Below are 9,404 nucleotides of genomic sequence, written 5' to 3'. Positions count from 1 at the left end.
AGCACGTCCCTCACGAGTTAAAAATATCCCAGCTCTCTCCTGACTTCTGTTTCAAACTTGTAATTACTTCTAGCTGTTTGCTTCTGCTGAAGGTTTGCATGGCACAGGTTGGGGTAACCCTACAGCCTGACTTTGGCTGGTGACAAAAAATGGTGATAACACCAATTGTTTTCTCCAGAAAGTGTCTATTTCTTTGCAGAAGTGAGTTTTTAACAGGCAGGATCATTGTGAATTCCCCCCGACGCAGTGATTTTTGCTCCCCCTGCTGTCACGACAGCAGCAGATTAACCAACCCTTTTGCCCACTCAGACGTGTGCTGATAATGTGGATGCACAGGATACTTTTGTTAAAATAACAAACACTTGCAGCAAAGGGAGGGGGGAGCCGTGTGCTATTTAAATAAAAAGCCAGCCCAGGGAATATTCCCTATTTTAGACCTGTGTGCTGAGTGAAAAATCAACAAGAATTGATCAACTTGAAAGATTATTTGCTCCTCTGAAGGACTACACCAAGCAAGACAGAGTTACTGAAAAAATAAATAAAGGGTTACATTGCTAAAGCTCTTTGTGTCTGAGAATGCTTAAATGCAGGCTGTGGAATAACTTTGAATTCCTGTGCTGAAATTATAACTTAGACTGAACCCCTTTAAGAGATGTTTGTTGCAATAAGATTTTTTTTTTCCTTTCCAGTGATCAAATCTGCTTTTCTTCAAAATGAATTTATTTACCTGCTCCTGAAATGCTCATGGAGATGGATGGGAGACTGTGGGGTGGCCCCAGTGTGGGAGGTGCAGCCTCTACCCCACCTGCCCACCAGGAAGGAAATTTTTTGGGGGCTGAAGCCTCTCACTGCAAAAGGGATTTTCATTTCCTGCAGTCAGCACTCCTGCCTTTAGATGCATTTTGCTGCAAACACCTGTGTCTTTTAAAGAATGGGGTATGCACTGAATATATAGATGTTACTGATCTAAAGGTGTATTATAAATAATTTATTATGTATATAAATTTATTATGTATATATTTTATTATGTATATAAATATATATTTATATATTATATTAATTATATAATATATATTAATATATATCAATAGTATAATGTATATATATCCACTACCCATAAATATTCCGTATATAATATATATTATATTTCGTATATATATACTATAATATGTATTATATATAGACACTGTATAGTATATATAGTGTACATATACACAATAAATACTACATATACTATAACATATGCTATTATATTATTATATACACATTATATATATGCACTATACATAATATATCGTGTATATTTGATCTATAGATGCAGTAAGGCAGATATATTTTATAAGTTTATATACTAATATATATTAATATATACTAATATATATGTATATATGAAAACACACAAATGGAATAGATATTATATAGTTTTATATGGTTATGTCTATCTATTTTTATATTTTTATACCTATCTGTTTATATTTATTCTCATGATCATATTTGTTATCACATTATTAATTATTATTAATATTATCGTATTTATTCTCTTTTTCAGCTGAAAATCTTTATTCTCTTTGCATCCTAATTTCCCCTGCTGGTGACTACCTACCCACTGATTTTTGAGGTTTTGTGGGGCGTTGCCATGAATTATTTGCCCAGTTCAGAGCATTCCCAGGACACGAGGACACGATCCCATTCTCCGGGGCGGAGGTGACACCAACACCTGGTGCTGTGCCCAGGAGCATCCCTGCTTCCAAGGGGTGACCCAGCCAGCCTGGCCGCCTCTGTTTCTGGAATAAAAGCAGAAGGGAGGTTCTGGGCAGGAGGCAGGAAGGTTTTTCTGTGTGAGGGAGCCGGGGAAGTTCCGCGGGCGCCCGCCGGACACTGAGCGCTTTGTGCGGGCCTGGGGCCGGCTGTCTGCCCGCTCCCTTAAGGGAACTTGACAGATCTTAAAAAAAAATCAATTTTAAGCTCACATGCCCCAGTGGGTGCCAAAGCCACTTCAGAGAGGCTGAGAGATGGCTGAGTCGACAGGATTTGACTTCCCGAGGTAGAAAGGTGACAAACTCCATCATGAGAAAGGGGCAGCTCAGGGCCTCCAAGGCCGAACCTGCTCCCAGGATCCGGGGCCCGGCGTTGTATTGAACCTATTTATCTCTTTCATGGGCCCAAGGTACCACGGGGAAAGAAAAGTTGTTCAAAAAAACGCTGGCAGAATTCAAGGGTGTAAATGATGAATTACTTTTCATCAGCTGAAAGGAAACATACTCCGGAACAATACTGAAAGGGAGCAGGAGCATCTGACCTCCTGCTTCAGAGCAGCCAATATCTTCATTCAAGAAGACAACCATGAAATTACACAGAAAATGGGATTGTCATGAACAGCCCCTTGAAATCTCAGTATACAGTCATTACTGCATGGGAAAAAGCCTTCATCCACACATCATAACTTGTAACAGACAAGGGAGGGAAAAAAAAACCCACCCTGAAAACCGGCCTTGGAGTTACCAGTAGGAATGTAGAAAATATTTGTTGATTCAAACTTTTCCCCTCCAGTCTCCCAAATCCCTGTAAACAGACATAACAACGTTCTAACCCCGGCGTAAGCCCGGCTTTCTGGCCACAGACAGCTCGTTGGAGCTGTTTTGTAAATCAGAAGAAAGGAAGAGAGGAAAAGCCAGTCTATCACTTTATTTATATTATCTGTCTTTGGTGATTGATTTATCATTTAAGTGCTTTGAGAAGAGAGTCCAGAAACCGTTGTCCAATTAGTGCTGCCCTCTGAAACCACGTACTATAAATATTCGTAATTATCAGAATCGCAAAACAATCTTCATTGGAGCTCCACAGACAGGGTAACAACTGATTTTCTGGGTTTGCCTAGCAAAGTTTATATTTATCCAAATTAGGCAGAGAGTAAAAAGCAAACAAGAGGCTGCTGCTTTATATGAGAATGAAACCAATCACAGAGAATGAGCAGCCAGAAATATGGGGATAAAAATAACACATTTAACTGTTTATTTCTTGATTCTTGCAGATTTCTACATTGACTTTAATTAAGCTAGCCCTGGGCTAGTGGGCACGGAGAGGGGTGGGTTTTTTTTATTCCTCTTTTATTTTTTTAATTCCTCATTAGGCTGTTTTTTTCCTTGGCTCTTGTGGCTTTAATGACTAGTCCCATTAAATAGGTCAATGGGCTGCTTTTATTTCAAGTTTTATATAGACTCATATTCCACTGAATCTTAAACACTGAACACCCAAAGCCTTTCTAGGCAAATTCCTACATTCCTGCAGATAAAGATGCATTTCTTTCTCTTTTCCCTTCCCTCCACAGCAGCTGACCTTTCCTTGAGGGGCAGCTGGGGAAAGATCTGGAAGGTTGGTACCATTCTGGGCCAGCCACGTGCAAAAATAACTCCCAGGTAAGTGCTGGGCTGAGGTTTGGAATCTGTGAGCAGCAATGAGGAGGAGTGGGAGCACCTGCATTCCCTTACATCACCTTCCCTGGCCTTTCCCTCTCTGGCTGGATAACATCTGGCAGGACCAGGATGGATGAAGCCAACCTGAAGAGTGCAGGGGGCTGCCTGGAGCAGGGGTGGTGCACAGAGAGGCCCTCAGGACATCAGGGACATCACCCAGGGACAAGTCTCCTCTCCTGGGCCAGCCCTTAGCAGGACTCAGACCAAAGTAATGAGAAATATTAAAGGGAAATTGCTTTCTGAGAGAGTCAGAGTGACTTTTTACCTGGGGAAAAGAACAAGTCTGAGAGTGGGGAGAGAGAAAATCCTCTGAATTAATAATTTCTTTATTCATTGTCAGGAGTGAAAACATTTTCTAAGTGGCTTTGCCTGATGTCAGTCTAGAACAAAAAATTATGCTACAGCATTGCCCACTAGATGCTCCCAGCTCTATTTCTGTGTTTCCTATGCTGTTCTGTAACCTTACAACAGGATTTTCTCTGTGTAGGTGTTTTGGAAACAGTCACTTCTTCCAGGTTTTCTGGATATCGAGGGAGCTGCTGCTCTTCTGGCCAGAGGTCTCCATGGAATTCCTCCTTCTGAGACATGAGGTTGGTGCCATGGGTTCCTCTGCAGCAGGGCAGGGTTCCTCTTGAAAATATTTCACACACAAGAAAGAATCAACATTTTTGACGTCTCTAAATGCTCCCAGCCTGCCTGAGCTGCTGCACCACAACCGTGTCAATCCAGCAAATGTCCTGTGCTGGAAATTGTAACTCTTCATCTTCTCCCAAGTTTTTATCAGGCCCTAAAAATGCATTTTAGCAAAGTAGCCCATTCTAGCACGGAATTGTCAGCACAAAATAACAAGGGTGTCAGAGAAAAGTGTGTCAGAGGAAAACCTGGCAGAAAGGTGCTCGGGAAAATCTGTGGGCTGCATTGGTTGCCACAGGTAGAAGCACAGCACTGGTGCAGCAAATTAGGTGATTATTAGCTACTTAAAGATTCAAATTCAGACAGCCCTTCAGATATAATTTAAACCATTATTCTGAGTGCAAACTGGGCTGAAAATAATTGGATTCTCAGCTGATACCTCCTAAGCCTGTACTCAAGGCTTCTAAACCAGCCCATCTGGAGTTGTGAATCCCAGTCTGGAGGTGTCTGCCTGTCTCTGCTGCCCCTGAAAGGAGCCTTTCCTCCCCAGTCTGGAGACTTTCCTCCCCAGCCCAGTGCCTCCAGCAAGGGGAGAAGGATCTTATCATCAGGCTGCAATTTGTAGAGTAATTAGGACTTTGACTGTGACAACCTTTAGCCTGTCAGCAGTCGTGGTTTAGCTCATAGTTAAAATGACAGTGGGAACTCTATTGCAGCTACTCTAAATATACCCATATTTTAACTAGATGAGGTGATATGTGGGTTTGCAGTGATTTGTTTAGATATACAGGGGAGTGTCAAAGGACTCTTTAAACTGGGACTGAATCCATTTGATTGTCTGAAAGGTGATTTTGATTGCCTTTTCCTCCTCTAGAGCTGGATGACGATGAGATCAGCTTTCCTGCAATGGGAAAGCAAGGAATCCCCAAGCTACAACCTAAGAGTGGGCACAAACCTGTCCCATGCTCTATTCCACATCAAAAGCTGCCTTTTATTCAGATTTAACAAATTAGGCAGGTAGGGATAATCAAGCAATTTGACCACTGAACAATTTTTAATGCTCTGACAAACTGACCTCAAACTACACAAAAGCTCTGCAGCTGAAATTTAAACTCCTTTTATATACATAGAGTTATTTTTTTTTTTTTCTATCCTGCCTACGTTTCAGCATACTTTTAAGGAGTTGATATTATCCTAATTATAATTAAGCCACTTGAAATAAATTCAGAGATAGTAAACAGTGTAAAAATATCTAAATAGGGGAGCTGGTCCATTGATTTTATGGCTAAGTTATCACCTCCTGTATAAATGCTACAATTGATAAACAATACCTTTAATTCAGCAGTCAAAATGATGCTATTAACTTGGAAAACTGATAAAAAAATGCTAATGTGAATACCTCTGTTTCTAAGCAGAGTGACAAGAATCACTGCTCCACATGAGCCAATCCAAGGGCAGATTGAACTTTTGGCACAGAAATCAGTGGTGTAGAGAAGGAATTTTCTTCTCATTGGGAAACGTTCAGTTGTTCCTCCTGGAGCAGGGAGTTTTCTATTGAAATCACAATACCTAAAGCATTAACACCAGAGGCAATTAATAGGATTTCCACGAGTGTCTGGGCCCTGGATGCCAGTCGAGTTTCTAGGTGATTTTTAAATGATGTCTAGAACCCATCTGCATCCTTTGGCACCCACAGCCCTTCAGACTGTCGGGTTTAGATGTCTGCCTTGACTTGTGATGGATCCAGTCCGGAGCAAAACTAATTGTGACTGACAGCACAAAAAGACAGGTGCAGAACTGAAGCACAGGTCTAAAGCCTTGGTCTCGTGGAGCTGATGGACTTTTAGTGTATTTTTAATGTTTCACTTTCACTGGCTCCTTAATTAAATAAAAATATTTTAGATAGAGCAGAAGAAATCAACTTCTTTGACTGATATGAATCCTGTTTACTTTCCAACTCTGAACTCAGCAGGTTAAGTAATTGGGAGACAGAAAAGTTCCTATATTTCTATTTCCAGCTGGTGGTACACAAAAGGCAGGAAGTTATCTCATTAATGGGGCACCAGCTTTATGCAAATTATAGTAACAAAAAGGCTTCCCTTCATACTTTTCATAAATTACCTAATAAAGTAGGAATAAATGGCCATATTCAAGAGCCTTTGTTGTATTTTTAGCACAAGACTCTTTCTGTTACTGCAAATATGACTAAATGCGCCTTGTTCAAAAGGGGTGTTTATGAAATAAGGCCACTCAAAAGCTTTTATTCCTTAACAGCCTTCAGTTACTTTTATGGCACAAAATTAACATAATTAGTCACAGAGAATAGATGACATAAGCAGCGTGCCATGCACAAAAGGGGAAACCAGTATCTAAGGAAGGTATTTTGAGAGATCAAAAATTTTCGAAGTGCTCAATACTAGAAGGTCCTTTTTATTTGTGCACAGCCTTAAGATACTTTCTTACTCCGTGAAATTCCCATAATGAGATGCAGCAGACAGATGACATTAGCGATGAGCCATTAGAAAGAGGTCAGTTTCCTCTGAAAGATAGTCACTGTTCCTGCTCGTCATTAATTTGCAGCTTCAAAGCAGCGAGCATATGATAGTCTGGCATGTTAAGCAAGTTGCAGTTATCTTTAAATAACCATTTTTTTCCAGTTATTAGAAGCTAAAGTTTTTAAACTTCTGACTGAAAGCAAAATTAAAGCACGCAGCAGTGTAAAAAGGCTACGGAGAGATTAGAAAAAGGAAATCAAAATGTGTTTTAGAAATGAAGTTAGCTTTTCCCCAGGGAAGGGCTGCCTTAACTTTTAGTCCGAGGATTTGGGGTTGCATATCGACCTCAGAGACTTGGCTGCTGGCTGGTGGAGGAGAGAAACTCACTATTTTTAGCTGTTATCTTCTTGTTGGTTAACACAGCCTGATGTAAAGGGCAGAAATGCGCAGCTGTGGAAATAACATTCACCAGAAGCAAAGGCACCCGAGGTTCTTGAGCAAGGTGAGGGAAGATAAATCTATCTGCTGTTCTTGTGATTTGGTGGGAGCTTTGGTGACGTCTCTGCCTTGGCAGTGAGATATATTTGGGTATTGTGAAAAGCTCGGGAGGCAGGGATCGTGTCTGTTCCATGCTTAGGGAAAATGCAGTGCAACAGGCAGGAGGCAACTCCAACATGTGGCACGGAAATCTTGGTGCAAAAAGTCTTGTCCCACATCCCCAGGGGCACTATAGGACCCTCTTGTGTGGGTGAATTACCTGATCACATTGAGGCATAAACCCACGGAATTAATTCTAATTTGTAATAACTTTCACAGGGCCAATTAATACTTCTGATTTCCTCAAACCTGTGTTGACTCCAGTGGCTCTGGCACAGCACACATCCACTGGCAATGCTCTCCTTTATTCAGCATTGTCCAGGCAGCAGGACATATTCTTGGCCTGAGGAATCAGCCAGGATTGTTTAAACCAGAACCTTTCTGAGGCTTCACCCCTGACAGCCTCAGCATTAGGCATGAAGCGAAGACCAAAAATTAAAGGTACTGTTGGTTGCTCAGACTTCAAATTCTTAGGTTTTGTCATTTTCAAGACCTGTGTCTGCCATTATCAATGATTTCTATCAATACCAGGCTACCAAAAGCAATTTTGGAAGATGGATACAAAGGGGATGTAGTGCAGATTAAAACTGAAAGCTCCAAGTTATTCCCTGAGATTCCTGTAGTAAAAGGAAACCAATGGTATGGAAAGGAATACAGAAAAAGGAGATGCTGGTAATTTCTATATGTCACATTCCAGAATGGATTGTATCTGCTTTAACTAATAAGAATCTATAGAACAGAATGAGAGAATTATGAATTAGATGTTCTTGTTAAGGTCTAGTTCAGTTTAATTAAAACACGAGCAATATATATGTGCATTTGTGCACACAAATTCTGGGTTATGCATCACACACACACACACACAAACCAATATATAAAATACAGACACCCTTGTTCATTACACCTAAAGTTTTGCTTTAAACACAGAGCTTTATACATTATTTTAAACACATTTTTAACACATGTTAATAATATTCATGCTGGTGCTTTGAAAAATCTGCGAGATGTGGTTAATGAAGAGAAACTGCAGCATAAATTGCATGTAAAATATGCAATCCACAACAACATATTTTTTCTCAAGCTGCAGTTTTTTTACATTAAACATCTTTTAGCTTGTTTAAATTTATTCCCTATTGTTTATAAAGAGTATCATCAGCCACCACTGCTTGAAACAACTACAAGTAGTAAACCAGGCAATCTTCTTACTTTAATAAGATTCTTTGGTTAAAAATAGATTTTAAGTCTATCTCACATTAAAGGGTGTAAATCCTAATGAAATTGCATAAAATGTTTCTCATTTTCAAGGGATGTTTTCCATACAACCAAATACTTATTTTTTTATTTTCCCCTGAAATTTCACCAAAGGAAATAGCCAGAGGGTTTTTTATTTTTGGTTTTCATTTTTATTCCTTCTATATCTTACCCCAGACCCTTCTTTTATAGAGCAAACAATTCTAATTCCCTCCCTTTTATTTTTTCCCTTGAAATTCTGATTTTCTAGATATTTATTATTCCCACTCTTCTCTTTTAATCTGTCTCCAATTTGTCCACATCTTTTTTAACCTGGTTATTTAATGACTGTTTAAAGCACTATGGTTGCATCAAGTATTATCAAGATCAAGGAATGCAGAAGGATATTCCACTTTATTTCCAGTTGTAGCCATAGGCTTCCTGAGGTGTTTTGCATCCTTTTTCTACAGTATCAGAACATTTAGGATTCTGGTTTTTGGAACTGTCCTACAGTGTTGTTGCCTTAACAGAAAATCTCCAGTTCTGCATTTAACACCCTGGTAATTCCTAACTAACCATAAAAGCTGTATTTTTAATTCTTTAATTAAATGGGAATTTTAAGTCTTTTCTCCAATTTGATATGGCCTTTTGAACTTAATGCTACAATTTAATGTGCTGCTGTGTCCAGCTCTGGGGTCCTCAGGAAAGACATGGATCTGCTGGAGAGGGCTCCAAGGAGGGACAAGGAGATGATTAGAGGGGTGAAACACCTCTGCTGAGGAAAAGCTGAGAGGGATAAATGGGATATGGAAGGGAAGGAATGGGATAAATAGGATATAAAAGGAATTCTTCCCTTTGAGGGAACAAACCACCCAGAGAAGCTGGCCCTGGATCCCTGGCAGTGTCCAAAGCCAGGCTGGAAAGGGCTTGGAGCACCCTGGCATAGTGGAAAGTGTTGCTTTAGATTGTAGGGGGA

Source organism: Parus major, chromosome 7 (assembly GCF_001522545.3).
Source record: "Parus major isolate Abel chromosome 7, Parus_major1.1, whole genome shotgun sequence".
NCBI classification, from domain to species: domain Eukaryota; kingdom Metazoa; phylum Chordata; class Aves; order Passeriformes; family Paridae; genus Parus; species Parus major.
The sequence above is the reverse complement of the archived record's forward strand: the minus strand, read 5'-3'. Positions refer to the sequence as shown.